This window comes from Athene noctua, chromosome Z (assembly GCF_965140245.1).
Source record: "Athene noctua chromosome Z, bAthNoc1.hap1.1, whole genome shotgun sequence".
NCBI classification, from domain to species: Eukaryota; Metazoa; Chordata; class Aves; order Strigiformes; family Strigidae; genus Athene; species Athene noctua.
Window position 1 is genome coordinate 4,008,537 of NC_134077.1, and position 17,938 is coordinate 4,026,474.

General features: G+C 48.6%; 1 protein-coding gene across 2 annotated transcripts in view; it reads left to right on the forward strand.

Moving 5' to 3' along the window:
• ZBTB7C (zinc finger and BTB domain containing 7C) overlaps positions 1-17,938 on the forward strand; it is a 106,762-nt gene that overhangs the window by 59,947 nt on the left and 28,877 nt on the right. The window contains exon 4 of one of the 2 annotated variants that reach the window (XM_074932193.1): positions 2,186-2,269. The exons of the other annotated variant lie outside the window; for it this stretch is intronic. The gene's annotated coding sequence lies outside the window, so the exon portion shown is untranslated. The remainder of the gene's footprint in view (positions 1-2,185; positions 2,270-17,938) is intronic. 2 annotated transcript variants of the gene reach the window in all.

Here is a 17,938-nt window from a genome sequence, read left to right on the forward strand (position 1 = left end):
GTGCACTTGAGACCATTTCCTCTCATCCTGTCACGTGTTATGTGGGAGAAGAGACCAATCCCCCCCTCTCTGCCCCCTCCTGGCAGGGAGTTGCAGAGGGCCAGGAGGTCTCCCCTCAGCCTCCTCTTCTCCAGACTGAACCCCCCCAGTTCCCCCAGCCGCTCCCCAGCAGACCTGTGCTCCAGACCCTGCCCCAGCTCCGTTGCCCTTCTCTGGCCACGCTCCAGCACCTCAAGTGGTGTTGGGGACATTACCATAAAACCATCTTGGGAAACGACCCCCTGAACAATGCATTTCGTTAGCACGGGATGGAAGTAATTGTTTTTTCAATAGGTCGGCTTTGGTGGATTGGCAGGAGCAAGCCATTTTGATGGGGAAAAAAAAAGGCAGTTTTTGTGGGAAATTAAGAGTCACTTGGTTTTGTGCTTGGGGTGCGGGTGGGTGGTTGAATGGGTGCTCCCATCCCACAGGGAATGCAGGCTGTGGGAGTACCAGGAAGAGCAGTGGGTGGCAATTGGTGTTCCTCTCCACACTGGCTTGGCAGTCACTGGATGCTGCCCAAGTTTTGCTTTACCCTTATCTGAGGCCAGACATATTGTTCGCACCGACTTCATTTACTGATTTACCCAGACACTCCTTAGAAACCCTGTAGTGAGTGGAATTGCAGATAGTGGTTTGGGTGTGGGGATGGAAGCAGTATTTTTTTTTTTTTTCTACAGACCAAGAAACTGTGTAATAAAAGTTTCAAAAGTAACCGTGCTCTGAGCACAGAGCTCTTCCAAGCTGTATCTGGGAGTGCCAGGTTGCCCCAGGCTATCTTACACTTGATTTTGCCTATTGCTTCAGAAAGATTTCCCTTTCAGAAACAATTTTGGTTGTGATTTGGGGTTTTGTTAATGTGCTTCTTTAAAGGAAAACCGGTAGAAAGGCAGGTGACATGGAACTCGGTGTCCAGCTGCTCTCACTGGATTTATGGCATTATCAAAAAAATCTTTATCTCTTCGTTGTCATAATACCTGTGCCAGAAAGCAACTAGTATGTTATTAAATGCAGTTCTTTAAGTTAATGCTCTGAGATGTGCCTGCTTAATTTGGGGCAGGATCTCAAGAATGAGCTGATCCCTGGTGCACCCAAAAAGGAGAAGAGGAGGGACCTGTTATTTATCACTCAACATGATGGCCAACCCTTTGGGGTTGCACACATGCTGACAAGCCAGGCTTAGCCAGGTTAGGCTGTTCGTGGTGGGGGAGGCAGCATGCTCTGCTGAGCTGGACTCCGGCGGGGTGACTCCTCTCGCAGGAACATCCTCTTGAGCGGGGGCTCCAGGAGGTGGGTGCGGAACAGGGTCATTGGTCGCATGGGTGAAGCTGAGGTGGCCAGGAAGCGTCTTCCAAATCTGGGTGGTGGGGGGGCTTTGAAGCCCTATGCTGGGCACTTGGAAAGTATTTTCAAAGTCACTTGTTCCTTGAATTTGGAACAAACCCAACTAATTTGGGCTCTCATCACCTGGACAACACGGTGACCGGGGACTTGGGTAAGCAACTCCCCTCTTTGAAGATGCTTTGCCTTCATTTTCTTGCTTGCTTGGGTCATTCATGCACAAACCTGATTTTTTAGTTAAATTATATCCAGTCTCTTCAAAAGAGAAGGTTTTCATCCCCGCCACCCCCCCACCCCCTCCCAGGTTTACCTTGTCTCAGCTGAATGGGTGCATGGTTTGCAGGAGAAGCAGAGCAGATGGGTAGGAAATTCACCCACAGCATCACCACTGCGGGGACAAAACAGCGTGTGGTCAGGGGTCGGTTACACCAGGGAAGGGCTTGACCCACCGGGTGGAAAACAAAAAGAATGAGATAAATCGGCTTTAAGAAAAATGAGATTAAAAAACAAAAAACAAAAAACAAAAAACGAAACAAAACCAACAAACAAACACAACAAAACCCCAAGTTTTTTCTTTCCAAAGAAATTTGTGTGCTTGTTTAAAAAGGAAGCACGAAAAAAATCCTAGTAAAATCAGCCGATGCCCCGCGTGTTGTTTAGACCTTGATAGTACAGGTGGACGAGGAAGGCTCCGTGCCAAATACTTTTGGTTTAGAGGGAGTGGTGGGAGTGAATTCTCCTAACCGCTCCTAGAAAGGCTTAACTTTCCGCACACAAATCAATGACAATCTCCACTTGGCTGCAGACACCCAGGGAGCGACGCTGCCGGTTTCCCCTTGCAGCCAAGGCAGGAGAGAGGAGGACGAGGGTCGGCACCCGGAGCGGGAAGGTGGGTTGAATGCTGTATTTTTGGCTTCTGAAATATGTGATTTTTAAAATCTTTTTTTTTTTTTTTCCCTTTTAAGGCTTTGGTGGTTTATTGAGGGGAGGAGAAGTCTCTTGAATTTCATGCTTGGAGACTAATCGTGTTCGTGTTAGAAATCTTCAGCGCGTTGTAGCGATCCTCTGTACTAATCTATCGCCATTTACATGTGATTTAATTGCTGTTTGAACTCGAACCTGTGATTCTCTTTCTTATTTCCTTGCATGGTATCTTGAATCTTTACCAAGCCAGGAGATTTTGGCTCTGTATCAACACCTGTACGATACAACCTCTCAATTTACAGGGTGGTTTTTTTTGTTGGTTTTTTTTTTTTTTTTTTTTCTGTAAGTCCGGCTTAGTTATTTGTTTGTTTGTTTTAGACAGGAAATATCAGTGTGAAAATACAGCTGCTAACATCTCCTTCTGGGTAGGCAGAAGGGCTCTGATGAGGCAAATGGTTAATATTTATAATATAATAAATATAATAGAATATATATTCTATTTTATATACTAGTTTACTCTAGCATATATTTTTAATACTTATTTATTACTATTTGTTTTAAAGTAATTTTTGCTTTGGTTGTTCTTTGCAGAAAACTTGTGGGAAAAAAACCCATTCTCTTAAATAGTTAAAACATCTCAGCAGATTTAATGCTGGCAGGGAAATCACGATTAAAGACAGGCTGGGAAGTGTGCTTGGGATGAGGCTGCTGCTCAGTTCAGGGTTAAGCCCAGCTCAAGCTGACCTGCTCCACGCTGCCTGTGCCACAAGTGGGGATTTGCGTGGAGAAACTGGAAGCGATTTATCTGGAGACCACCTACCTGGAGTTTGGGTTTAAATCTCAGTCTATCTCGGGAACTTTTTGCTTCTTTGCTAGCAAACGGGACACAGCAGGATGGTATGTTATACCTAGTTAAGCTTTAATATTTTTAACAGCTCCTTCTTGAGGTCAAATGCTGTTTCAGCAGCACAAGCCCCCTCTCCAGCTCCCCTGGCCCCGTGTAGGTAATTCCCAGTGCTGCGCTGCCGATAAAACCAACAGTCGTGGTTTCGTTTAAGGTTGGGCTGAATTAAAACAGGAGGGGAGGAATGTGCTCAGCAGAGGAGAACCCGGCGCTTGGCCATCCCGGCGTTGCTTTCTGGAGCGCGCTGGGTGGATGGAAACACTTGGCGTGGTCAAGCAGCGACCTGCAGCTGGTTCTGCTCCCGAAAAGGGGATGTGGCAGGCACCTTCCAGTTCACCCAGGTGCAATATTTGGGGGAATGAGCCCGAGGGGGACTTTCTCCTCCTTTCTGCTTGGTGGAAGTGGAATCGGATGGAGGTTTCTCCTCCTGGGAGGATTTGGAGATTGGGAGCAGCAAAGGCAGCCGGGTCTGTCTGAGCCCTGGTCGCGGGGAGCAGATGCTGTGGGCACTGCCAGCCCTTCAGCATCTCCAAGACCCCACACCAGAGAGCAAATCCTTTGCAGGCTTCTCGGCATGTATCCTGCTGTATCCACCCCAGGACAGCCCAGCACAGAACTCCTGGAAGGGCAGGTGAGACACTCTGCCGTCTTTCCCTGGTCTTCCAGTGCCTCGCATCACTCCCACCACGGCAAAAAGGTCACTTCAAACCTGTACTCTGGAGCAGGCAGCAATTAACACTCACTTTACAGTTGTGCTTGACGCTGTTTACTTCAGGTGCCAGGCAATGAGGAGTCAGACCCAGCGTGTTTGAGCACTGAGCAAGCATTCACCGTACAAACCTGGGATTTTCCAGCGAGCCCGGGGCTGTCCAGCACCTAACTCCCTCAGCCTCCTTTGAAATTCCTCCTCTAATTAATAAATAAGTGGCAAGTTTCACTGACATAATTTCAGAGCTATTGCTCTTAATTAAATAGCAAGTTATTAAAATAGTTTCAAAACACTGAGGTCTACCCTCCCCAGTTCGTAGTCCTGGTCTTATTCCCATAAAGTGTCACCGGTGGAATGGTTTTATAAACTTGCAAGTAATTAGAAAAGGGGAAGGATCTCAGACTGCATCTAAACGTGGTATTATCGAGTGTGTGTGGATGATCCTAGGACAGCAGGCAGCGATGGGAGGGCTTGTCCCTGCCCCTGCCCATGCCCCTGCCCATGCCCATGCCCCTGCCCTCCCGGCAGGACGGGGATGGGAAGGCAGCATCACTCCAGGTCCCACCTGCCTGGGGCTGCCCGTGCAGCCCCACGTATAGTGTACATATTTATGTATAAATATTTTATATATATATTATAAATGTACAGATAGCATATAAATATATAATTCATAATGTATATAAATTATACACTATTATATCAGTGTATAAAGGTGCAGAAGGGGCAGCTGGCACCCAGCTACACCGCGCTGCAGGTCAGGTCAGTGAGGTAGCTGCACGGTTTATTTTCCTTTGGTTGAGAGCTTTAGCGATGAATAGAGGGAGGGGATCCGGGGCTGGGATGCTTCTGCCAAGAATGATTTGGAGGCCTCTTTGTATTAGTCAGAGCTTTTTTATTCCTTACTGGAAGCCTGAGAGGAGCCGCACACCCAATGGCAACATTGCTCACAGGTCTGCATAATTTTCAAGTATCGCTCATGTGAGCAGCTTGCCTTAATTACAGATTTATTTCTTGCTGCTGTTGGATTACTATCAGAGTGGTTCCAAAGAATGTTTATCAATTTGGTGATAGGCGCTTTATATATATAAATATAAATATATATATATAAAAATTATATTACTTGGATTACTTTGCTTCTTGTCCATCAAAAAGATGCCCCTAAGGATTGGGTGAGTAGTGGTCGTGAGTGCTTTTCTGGGTGGAGGGGAAGGATGCCATATCCCAGCCGGTGGTTATGCAAGGGGCTCGATGTGATTGGCAGCTGCAGACCAGGAGGAGGAGGAGATGTCCCACACATTGAAGGATCTGTGCCATCTCCATATGGGTCCAGGCAGGCATGTGGATGTTGGGACCATCAAATGACTTCCACCTCCCGGGGAGCAGGGACAGGCAGCAGCCCAGCGTCACCGTCACCCACCCTGCCCTGCCTAGCAGGGAACCAGTTTGGGAAATGCCTCCATGTTGCCCGCGGATGAGGCAGCCCGGGAGGCGGTAGGAGACCACTTTGGATTGAGATCCTGGCACCGCTGGGAGGAGGCAGGGTGGAGGGATGGAGACCAGCCAGCTTCCTAACTATGCAAACAACCCACACCCATGTTCGGTGTTTATCCCCGCCAAGCCCGTCACCATGGTTTCTGGGCACCTTTTGCCAAGGTGAGTTGAAGCTGATGGAGCAGATCCTCTGCCAAACCCCAGGCTCTCTAGGCATGTGTCTGGGAGGTCTCCTACATCAGATGGATCTTCCAGAGTTACTGCTGCTGGGATAATCCCAACTGTTTTGCTGTTGCCTTTGGACTCCCCACTGCCGCCTGCCCAGCCCCTGGGCAGTTCCTGTCTGCCCTGAGCTCATGATCTCCTCAAGGCAGGTGCCTCCTCACCTCTGCCATGGGGTCTTCTTACACTGTGTTGCACCACAGCGCCAGGCAGGTGGCTGGAGAGGCGGCTTCACAGCCCTCTGTGCTGGGACTGCTGCCCTGATGCAAAATTTGGGCCCTTCTCCCTGATGTGGCTGTGGCTCTGGGCTGCTGGGGAGTGATCTGGAGGCTGGTGGTGCCGCCAGGAACACAAAGAGTCTGGGCGTACCATTGCGTGATGACAGGTCATTGGTCTGTCATGTTCTCCTCGCTGTTCTCCTGTGGTTTGGGGCAAGTTGTTCGATCTGCTACCAGCAAGATGGAGGTGAGAAGGTCTGACAGCATCCTGGGAAGAGAGGAGAGGAGAGGAGAGGAGAGGAGAGGAGAGGAGAGGAGAGGAGAGGAGAGGAGAGGGGAGGGGAGGGGAGGGGAGGGGAGGGGAGGGGAGGGGAGGGGAGGGGAGGGGAGGGGAGGGGAGGGGAGGGGAGGGGAGGGGAGGGGAGGGGAGGGGAGGGGAGGGGAGGGGAGGGGAGGGGAGGGGAGGGGAGAGGAGAGGAGAGGAGAGGAGAGGAGAGGAGAGGAGAGGAGAGGAGAGGAGAGGAGAGGAGAGGAGAGGAGAGGAGAGGAGAGGAGAGGAGAGGAGAGGAGAGGAGAGGAGAGGAGAGGAGAGGAGAGGAGAGGAGAGGAGAGGAGAGGAGAGGAGAGGAGAGGAGAGGAGAGAGGCGAGAGGAGAGGAGAGGAGATAAAAGCAAGAGCATATTTTTTCTGCAATGTACTTAGCTGGAAAAAAAATTAAAAAGAACATTTTTATTATCAATGTTGAGCAATTTTGAAATGGGAAATCTCCCCTCCTGCCCTACCAGCAAGTCATTGCCGTGGCCACTTGCTGATGGTGTGCGAGAGGAGTCACATCAGCTAATCCCTGTCTCCTGACTCCCATGTCCCTTCCAGACCTTCTCCCCAGCCTCGCAGGGATGCAAACTTCTGGTGCAGCTGCCTTTCTTGCCCAGAAATAATCAGTCAGGGGGTGAAACTCGAGGCAGCCTCGGATGTATTTGGCGGCTTCTCGTTTCCTAGCAGCTGCCCAGCGATTGCATTACAGCTGCTTTTATAGTCTGCGCTGAGAGGCTGAACGCCAGCCGAAAGAGGACTCTGAAAGTCCACCTCAGCCGGGATTAATACCTCTGTGCCATGGCTAGACGCTGGAAATACTAGAAGGGGACAGATTGCAAAAGAAATGGGTCAGATTTGCTCTCCTTTATCGTCAGGTCCAAGTCTCACCACCTTCTGTCTGTAGGGAAAGTGTTGCTTTAATGTTGCTTTTATGGATGAGCCAACCTTCTCCATGGGCAGGAGGCAGGTCCCAGTCCCTTTAAGGTGCTAGGTGGCTTTGGGAGCTGCAAGGGAACGTGAGAACATCTGAGCATCCCAGGGCATTTACATCCAGGCTTAAGCTTGGTTCACGTCCGGCAGCTTCTGCCTTCTTAGTCCTGTCTGAAGAGAAATGAAAGAGATTAGCTCCTCTGCACCTTAATTTCCCTGAATGTAGAATAAGTCAGTAGTCACCTTCCATGGGTCTTGGTCTGTTTGTGAGAGGACTTGGAGATGCTCTGGATATGGGGTGGTAAAATGAATGCCAAGTGTTATATTGAAAGAGCATCAGAGATTTTAGGCTCGTGGCTGCAGAGGAGCAAGCAGGTTGCAATATTCCAGCCTTTCCACCGTGCACATGCACTTTCCAAACAGTTTTGTTGCAATTAATTACAGTGTAATTAAAGCAGAACGACAGTGCTAACTAAGGGCAAAATCTTGTGAAACAAATAGTGTTTGGGCTGATTTTGTAATTGCTCCAGGTTCCCCAGATACAAATTACACTGTCAGGGCTCCTGATTTATGGCAGAGCGATATACGCACAGATAACTCAGGGCAGGAGCTGCTTGTGTGGGTTGCGGGTGCGGAGGTCCGTGTCCCATCGGTTGTCCTTGTGGGTGACCCGTGAAGTGTGTGGTTCTACTTGAAGTGTGGATTCTCCTTGAAGTGTCTGTCCCATGGCCAGCAGGACACGAGTGGCACCAGCTGTCCCCTTCTGTCCCATCCCCAAGGTTTCTCATGAGGTTTCCTCACCAGGGAGGTGGCGGTGCCACCTTGGATGCAGCTCCATCCTGGGCAGAGGGGCAGAGCCAGGGACAAGCCACCAACGGGGACATGGTGGGCAGAGGGATCTGATTCACCCGTGGTGGCCCAGCCAAGGGAACAACATGGCTGAAGGAGCAGTTTAGCCCTTAGGTCCCAACTTTTTAATGCTTACTGAGAGTCCCCATGTGGGGGACCAGGCAAGGCTTGGCTTTGCTAAATCCCAGGCAGATTTATGCTGCCTAGTCCTTCTCAGGCTTGCTGGTGGGGCCGTGGTAAATCATGCCAGAACATGGTGACTCAGCTGGGGAAGGTGACCTACGAAGGGAATACAAAGAAGTTGTGCCCTTATCTGCTTCTCGGATGGGGACGGAGCTTTTTGTTTTATAGATTTGTTTCCTCCACTCCTGTTTCCAGCCGTACTGGGAATATCGCACTTTGTTTTTATGCAGGAAGTCCCTTTCCAGATTAGAGAACTGGAGTGGGTGTTTTCTCACCTTTAATTAAAAGGAGTGAAGCTGTGACTTTTTAGCAAAGAAACTCTGCCTTGCAAGCATTTGGAGGTCATCTGAGTTAATGCATTTCAAGGAGTGTAAACAAAAATTCCAAAGTATTCCAGACATCGCAGCCTGGACCTTGAAAATGAGTGAGGTGTGCTTCTGAAAAAGTCACAGATAAGTAAAAAACGAGGAGATGAGCTAAAAGCATAAATTCTTACAATTAAACCCCTCTGTGCTCATTTTTTACCACTGAATGCTGGGGTTTGGGCCGTAAGTCCCTGGCTGCTGGTGTCCCAGTCGTGGCGTGAGCCCTCTCGGTGTGTCTCCATGCTCGGTGTGACGGTGGGGACATAATCACTTCACCAGTCACCACAAAATCCTGTGGTGCTTATGAACGTCCTTTGCTGTGTGTCATGGGTGTCTTCCCGGTGTACCTGGAAAGCCGTGATGGTTCACACCACCATCCCGGCTGCAGCTTAGGGTTGAGCATCTTTCCCCAGCAGGTTTCAGCACTGGGTACCAGTGCCCCCCCCCCCAGCACATCCCACCAGCAGCTGGGCTCCTGCTCTGAATACTAAATCCGGAGACAGAGAGAAGGAGCCTGTACGCTGATTAATTTGAGCTGCTCTTATCCTGGTTTCAAAGTAATTGTCTCTCCTGTCCACAATTTTCTCTCCTTACATTTCACTGCATATTTATTAGGTTTTTGTGAGGCTATCTGCAGCCACATTAAACCAATTTACTCCTTGAAATGTCTGACCTTTGATCTGCCAGCCACTGCCTTTCGGAGCCAGAAAAAGAGCCTTTAATAACGTGTCACATGAAAGGCTCGCTGCAGAGCCTGTCACTTGCACACCCAAACTCCAGTTAATAAAGTATCGGATGAATCAATTATTGCCTAATAATTGTTACTTATATTTTTGTGCTAAACAAGGGGAGTATTTTTCCCCTCTTTTCCTTGTTGCTTTATAATCTCTCACTAGAGAAACTAATAAGGCAAATACATGTACACAGCTCTAACTAATATTTCTCAAGCAACATCTTCAACCTCTGTAGCCAGTTGTGATCCTAGCAGACGTGGGGGATTTTGCGGAGGGGTTAGACTATCTGGGTACATCTCATTTTAGGAGTCCCTACAACATTCCTGTGTGCTCTGCTGTGTGCTGTGTCTCCTGAGCCCTTCCAGCTGTCCTGTGCAGTGAGCACAGGAGAGAAGAGAGGGGTTAGCGGGTTGCAAAGTGATTTGCTGAGGATGTTTCGGATGTTTTCCAGGCAAGGACAATGAGGCGGATGGGGGGGGGTGTGTGTGTGACATGACTTATCTGTCACAGCAAGGTTGGAAGCAGCCACCCCAAGTACCATGCTCCTCACCATCACCTCCCAGCACCCTGGGCACCGCCCGGTGCCCTTGTGCATCAAGGCTGGATGCTCCTGTGTCATTGCTGGAGGACAGGTGTCCTGTTCTGGGGATGTCTCCCACCCAGATGTGGTGTCTCACCTCCTCACCCACGGAAAGGACAAAGAGCGGAAAGGAGCTCTTCCAGTGGGCTGCTGGCACAGTCGGCTCTCCATGCCGCAAGATTGGGCAGCTCACATCACGGTTGTGGCTGCATCCAGCCACACCAGCTACCTTTTATTTTCCATTCTTACCATGTATCTGAAGTGACCAGTACGTTATCTCTTACTGCTATGGAGCCATCCATCTCTCAGGGGTTTGCTGAGAAAAGTAGAGGCAGATGTAGCCAAGATGCTGTTGAAATAAGGACATGGGGAGGGAACTGGTGGGTTGCAGCATAGCTCCTTTGGGGTCTCTGCAGCCTCTGGGCGTGACACCACTGCCTTGAACCCCAAGAATTTGTAGCATCCCATACTGGGTCTGAGACCCCTTTTTGTCAGGCTGCTGTCTCTCTGCACCTGTTTAGGACTGCTTTTGTGGATGATAGAGAACATTGTTCAGGTCCTTATGGAAGCCAGAGCATCCACAAGGCCCCAGGGGTACAGAACCCCCTGCTCAAGGCAGTGTGGCTTTGCTCATGCTCGGGGGAGAGGTCTTCCTAGCACTCCCAACCTCTCCCCTGGTAGGAACATCAATCCTGCTTCTGCTGAAATCAGCAGCAAAGCTGAGTTTCACGAGGGTGAAACGGGCCGGTGAAGTTTAATCACAGCAATTACAGTTTCTGTCACCTGCAAGGTTCTCCAATGCATCACTCTGAAACAACATCTTGCCCAGGAGCTCCATTTCACTCACAGTGACATCTCTCCAGGGCACGAGCAGGCAGCTGTCCGGAGGGGAGCACGCATAGGTACAGATCCATCCTGGAGGTGGCCTTGGCAACACACTTTGGCATTTATGTATTATTTATTTTCCCCGACGCTTTTCATCTCACGTAGTTGCTTAACAGCACCAGGCTTTCACAAAGTGGATGGAGAAGGGCTGAAAAATGCAGGAGGCAACCCAGGTCTCCTCTCTCTGCTTTAATCTTCCTGGGATGACTTCTCGCTTGCCATATGGGGAGGGACGTGCTCCTGACATCCCCAGCCTGCAAAACACTGCAGCGTCGAGCAGAAGCAAAGTCTCGAGTTTCAAGGGAAGGAGAAACCATCTGCATCGCTCTCTAGCACATCTGTGCTGATTTGGCTCTGCGAGGACTTGGTTGCAAGCCTGTAGGATTCGTCTTCAGAAAGGCTGGTATTAATTGCCGTTGAAATGGAAAGCGATAAAAGCTGGGTGAAGGAGAGGTGAAGAAAAACGGGGAAGCTTGGAGATACTATGGGCTGATCATTCTTCCCGTCACTCTTGAGTGTATTAACAACGTTGATGGTTAAAATCGTTACTGTAGGAAACCATCTGCTAGGCTTTGCCTACCATGAATTGGGAGGGGAGGTGGAAATGAACATTGCTGGGGAAGTTTCAAACCAAATTGCAGATCTGAGATGAGATTCAGATGGTCCTGAAGACCTTCGTAAACATGCATTTCTTATCTGCATTAAAAAAATAAATGTATCAAACCGAATCTCATTCTCTGTAATGTCAACTGCATTTTGGATGGAGGCACCTTATCTACCTTCGAGCTTTAATACTTGCTCGTGCCTTGTGCCTTCATCTCTGCTTACCCAATGAAAAAAGTCATGATCAGGGGCACATTTTATCCAGGACTGTTTCCAAGTTGAGCTTCAGAGAGACAGTTAGTCAGGAATAAGACAAGGATGGGGAGAGGGACCTGTGTTAGTCCTGCCCATGGAAAGCCATGACCTGGAAGTCCTGTCCTGGAAGACCCCACAGAGACTTTCACCTTGTCCTTGGGTTTCTCAGAAATCAGCACTTTGCTTTCACACCTTCCAGAAAAGAGAGCCCTGGCATCATGCATTGATTCTCTTAAAAAATGATGCTGTCCCTTTTACCTTCATCTTTTACATTCAACATCCCACAGCACCTAGGCAGGAGCATCCCCGCGGAGACACTCCACATTATTTTCCAGCCCTAAATCCATGGATGCTCAGCTTGTGGCCCCTGCCATACCCCATCCCTGCAGGCAAAGGGAAATTCAAGCCTTTTTGACCTTCAGATTTCCTCCTTGGGAGATGAAATTAATACTCCCTGCCATACCTTGCAGAGATGCTGCTGGGATGAATTAGTTAATAGACCAAATCTCACTTGCCTGCCTCTGCGAGGGCAGTCACTGTGTGGCTGAGTCTAACATTCACCTTTCCAAAGACTACAGGGTTCTTTGTGTTGGGACAGCTGAGATTTTGCCACAACTTGGGCGGGAGCATCCCATGGACCCCGCCAGGATCCAGCCCTTGGGTGACAAAGGGCTGAGGCTATTGCAAAGACACGGAAAATGCCTCCCTGCAGCCTTATACCGCATAATTTCCAGGCTTGCAGTGCTGTCTCTGCAAAGGTAGATTTGGTTTCTATTAATAAGGGGATAATAGCACGGGAAACCTGGCTACAGGATGGCCCGTACCCAATTACCGCAGTCGCTGGGCTACAGCAGCTGCTTCCCTGCAATTATCCCACCGCACGCTGGTGCAGCACAGCCCTCTGCATTTTATTCTTAGTAACAGAGCCTCGGGCATGGTCAGGGGGGCCCCTGCAGCCAAGAGTCCTCAGCTGAGGGATGCAGGAACTGAGATGGGGATGGTGGAGCCACCTCGGTGTCACCCACTGGTGGAGGGGTCAGTGGGGGCAACATAGGAGCGATGTCCCCCCAGCACTGGCAGATGCAGCCACGAGGCTGGCAGCAAGGCAGTGTCCTTGTCACAGGCCAAGTGGTGCAGAGGGTCCTGGTGACCCCCCCCTGGGGTGCATTGTTTGCTGTGGGATTCATAGCTATCAGCTTCATTTTGTGGGGGGTGGGGTGGGGGTGTGTGTGCAAATTCACGGATCCAGGCAAGACATGGTTAGTGGTGGACTTGGCAGCGTTAGGTTTATGGTTGAACTTGATGATTTTAAGATTTTCCAGCCTAAATGATTCTATGATTTTATGATTCTATGATTTAAGACTGGACGTGATGCTTGGACTTGCTCACAGTATAAAATGGGTTGTATGGAAGCTCTGCTGGTTTGCACCCACTGGGAATGGGCCCATCCAGCTTAGCAAGCCAACGTGGGAATCACAGGGAAGGGGGGGGACGGGGGGCAGGGGATTGAGATTTGGGGAATCCTGTGTGAATTTCTTCTCCAGCACGCGCCCTGTGCATCTGTAGGAAGCCACTTTGCTTCTTTATCCCTCAACTGGATATCTGTAAACACAGATAATAGCCTGACAGAGGGATGCAGCAAGAAGAAATGCATTACAACCAGGGAGATGCTCAAAGGCGAGCTACCCAAATCACTCTAAAAACACAGAAGACCCTTCCTAAACCTGTGTTGGTTGTGGGAAAGTGGTGAATGGAAAATATATGTCAAGGATAAAAAGTGATGCTTAAAGGGCAGGAATAAAGCCTTTCTTGTGAGAAAAGCCCAGCTCTAGTCTGTGCTGTTTCAAATTAAGTTTTCAGTTTCCTAAAGGCAGCAGACAATGCTTCACTCAATTCTCTCCCCACTGTCATTAAAACTCGAGTGTGTTGTCTGGATATAGTATTTTGCCCTACCTTAAGAGCTCTAATCTTTTTAGGACCATTTCTTGCCGCTATCTGCAGACACTCGAAAGCCTCGTCGACCGCGGAGTGAAATACAATCCCTGTCTTAGGGAGCTTTACCTCCCCTTTGTCTTCTGCAAAGACAGAGGGAAAATAACCACTTAACAAATCTGCCAGGTCTGAATTTTCTCCCCCCCTCCATCTTCCCTTTTGCAGCTATCATTTGTCGTGGGTTGCTTTCTCCCGGTGCCACCCGCCTGTTGCAGGGAGATGGCGAGGAGCCTTTTATTGTTTGCTGAACAATTCCCTGCAATTTGCTGTTCGCTATTTCTTTCGGACTCCTTTAATCCTTTTTTCACTTGCTGCTGCTTATTTTTAGCTCTCACGCCATTCTCGTTTCTTCCCCCAAACTGTTTATGTTTTGAAAAGCCCCACTTTGCTGCTCATGGTACTTTATTTTGAGCATCCCGTGTTGCTTGCAAAGCCCTCCCTGCCCTCTGCTTCCCCCAGTGCCCTGACAGGCTGGGTATTAGATGTAATGAGCTGCCACTCTCAGCTTTCTTGACTTTCCCTGTTTTTTCCCTTGGGAGCTCTCCTCCAGCCCTCCCTGGAAACCCATTTTCCCTTCGTTCCCCAATAATTTTGCTTTTGTTTAGTGAAAATCCCAGGAATGCCCAGCTCCCAACAACGCCACCAGCCCAAACCCTGTCATCCCAGCTCTTTTCAGTGATTTATGCTGTCCCAGTGCAAACCAAAATCCTCTGGCTTTGCCAGGTGCCAAAATGCTCCTGGCAATGGGCTGAGCCAGCCGGCTGCCGGGCTGGTGCCACCAACCACGAGGTGTGGGCACGAGGTTCAGCACGTGGCAACCCCCTGGCATGGGAAGCCAGTGTGGTGGCCCCGATCTGGAGCCCCTCTGAGGTTTAGGCTGCTTCTAGTCTTAGAATAAACCTGAGCCTTACGTGGGAGCCAGCTGATCGTCTAGATAAGGTGATGAGTTGGGAATTGGAAGAGCTAACTCCAAATTTTGGCTCTACCATGGGCTTCCTCCATGGCCTTCGGCACATCACCAAGTGTCTCTGTTCCTTATCTGTACAAACAAGGTAATCTCTTTTTTCTCCCACTGTTTATTTGGAGCACAAGCATTTAAAGATGGATTGCTCCTTCTTCGGTCTTGCTTATACAGTGCCTATAAGGGGATGAGCATCCTGCTTGTAGCTATAAGACACTGGTGCAGTATAAATGGTCACTGCAATTAGTGTTAGCAATAATAATAATAATAATAATAATAATAATAATAATAATAATAACAACCCCTTCACCTTTCACAGTAGAAACTTAGTCTCATTTGAAGATGCTCCAAGCTATCATCAGCAAATAACAGTATTTTTATTTCCTTGCCCGTACGTATGCTGGTAGGGCTGTGCTTTGCTCCTGTTACTCAGATCTACAGCTAAAGAATTAAAATCCATCCCTTCTCCTGCCCGCTAACAGGATTCAGAAATTCAAGCAGGTCTTTCTTATCCATACAAACATCTCCTGATCTGCCCCAGTTGACTGCCCTGAAGGCAAATAGCAACTTCCAGCGTAACCCCCTTGTTCTTAAGCTATCCAAACTGTCCCCGCTGTGTCAGCCAGGAAGATATATTTCATTTCTCCCTGGCGGTCCCGTCTCCTCCCTCGTTAATATTGCAACAAGCATTCCTCCTCGGGAGCACCGCCTGTCCCTCGGGAATGCTTTGAGCCTCCCTGGTTTAGGCAGGTATATGGCAACTCTGCTAGCTCCATCCTTCATGCAGACACAAAGCCGGTAGCATCAGCTCTGCCTTTTTCCTGGGATCACCCAGCAGGTAGATTTATCATAATCTTCATCGCTCCTTGCCATTGTTTTTGTTTTGTTTTGTTTTTTTTTAATGAACAGGTGAATTTATGTTGGAAAAGCAACTTGAATTTCCTGACCTCAAAAATGATTAGGAGTAGGTCTGGAAACACTCTCATTTTGGTGCTTTTTTGCTTTTCGTCTAAGATGCTGCTGGTGACTGGAGGTGCAACTCTGAGCTGAGTCTTTAACTGCTATTTTCATGAGCATCATGGCAACTGCAACGTGGTTTAGGGGAAAAAAAAAAAGTGGGATCTGTGTTAATAACCAACTTAGTCTCGCTGCCGATATCTTGGACCGGCAAAAAAGAGTTATTTCTGCTATCTTGTAATAACAAAGTGATTTTCTCTGTTGTCTTTCAACATTGAATGAGTTCTTGCTCCCATTTCCCTTTAATAAGTGCTATTTTGTTTCCATTATTACTCAATAGTAAAATCTTTTCCCAGAAACTTTACCAGAAGTAGATTTACAGCTCTGAAAATAAACTTGGGCGTGATGAGCTCTTGTCATTTTATTATCTATAAAGCACCTCGCATGACTTTGTAGTTATCAAAACGTAATTATACATCTATATTTTTCCATCATGTCTGGTTTGGTTTTTTTTTAAGAGGAAAATGGTGAAAACTAAGAAATCCATGCTTAGTATATTTCTAAAATGTAACTGCTGTTGCCTTTACCCTGGCTTCTTCCAGAAGAAGGACAGAAAATAATCACCATGTGCTGCGATGGTGGAGATCTGCCCAGAGTGATGTTCATGTTAAGACACATCTTCAGGGGTTTTTTCATGCGCACAGAAAATGTCGACGTTTCCTGGTTTGAGATACGGTATTTACCGATTCTTACGCGGGCTGGATGTTAATTGTCGTCGGAGGCTCTGGGTGTGGGCGAATCATTGTATAATGCCCACACCCTTCGGGTGGCTTAGGGTGCGGCGTTGTCTTTGCCTCACCGTGCAGTTTTAAGATGTATTATTACCCAAAAGTAACACACCCTTCCGTGCTTCGTTGTTTTTATTAGGGATTGCTCTGAACCAGCGCTCCAAGCACCTGGCAAAGCCGCCGTTGGATGTGGAGCTCTTAGCTTAGACTTGCCTGGGCTTCCCGCTGGGATTCCCTGTGGAGGAGCTCTCACCACTGATGCTTTGCAGTGGGAGTGGGTCAACTGGGACATATCGATGGGCACACTGGCATGTAGCCAAAGGCATCCGGTGTGGTTGGAGACCACCAGGGGACACAGGCTGATCTTACCTAGGCTGAGCTCCTAGACGGAGCTTACCTAGATGGATCTCTCTGTGATGACTAGCTGTAGAAGATGGAGAGGAGGGAAAGGTGAGTATTTCTGTTGGGACTGGACGAGGCAGGAGAGAGCTACCCCTTTGCAGAGGACTTCTAGCCTGACCCCTGTTTTAGGGCTTTGGTTGGACTTGCCCCATGCAGGGGCTTTTGAATTTGTATGCTGTCCTGACTCAGTTTCCCACCTCTCAGTGAGACGAGGATCATGATAACCACCCAACCATTTCCTCTACATGGTGCAGGATCCCCATGGTGGCCAATATAACCAATTCTTTCTCCAAATTAAGCCTTTTCTTGCAAAATGTTTCGGAAAGAGTTGTCCCATTGAAAAGCCCACTTCATACATCCCATGTGACCTTTTGCACAAGCACAGCAGATGTCACATCTTCTCCACCTTGGCACAGCCACCATGGTGGATCTTCTGCCATCTCCACCTGGCCAGACCTCGGGAGCATCCGTGGTGTCAGTGGTGACACCCCCATCCATGGTGAACCCTTTGCTCACCTCTAGGTTGCTGCCTTCTTCTCCAGCTACCTAGTTCTCCTCCTGTAAAGGGTTTTATTACTTTTTCTTGCCTGAAATAGGGAGCTGTATTTAAATGAAACACATCCAAGGCAAACTTGTAGAGAAGTCTCACCTTTCCCCGTGCCACATGATTGAATAGGGGGGCAAAGATGCAACCCCCTTATTAGAGTAATATAATTTTCTATCTCAAATAGGAACCAGGGATGTTTTAATGATTGGGCTCATTAGATGGACTTTCCACTTAAAGTGTCTGTCTGGCAATTAAGGCTGGGAAAAGCATGACTGATGACCACACCTTCTGTGACTTAATGGGGAGTCTGAAGGCTGATCTTATTATCACACTGATACAGTCTGTGATAAAAAAGAATTTAAGATACTCTCCAGAGATTTATTCGCCCATTAGGAAGCTGCCAGGAGAAGGTTAAGGGAACTTGTAAGGTCAAAGCTGAACAGAGAAAAGTACTAAACACTTGGGATCCAGGTGGGCAGAAACCAGAGGACATGGTTTCTGCTCTTTGCTCCGTCATTACATGGCCTTCACCAAGTCACTTTGTTTCTGGTTTTTTGTTTTTGTTTTTTTTTTCCAATGTGGCTGGTCATCACCTTGTTGGGCACTGTGGTAGCCCTGCAGATGCTTGATGTAACAGCACCATAGCTTTGCCTCAGTGACACCAGTCCCTGCTGCCATCTGCTGCCCAAGATACCCATGGAAAAAAATTGTGTTGAGTGGAAGGAAGCGCCTACAGTCAGGAGG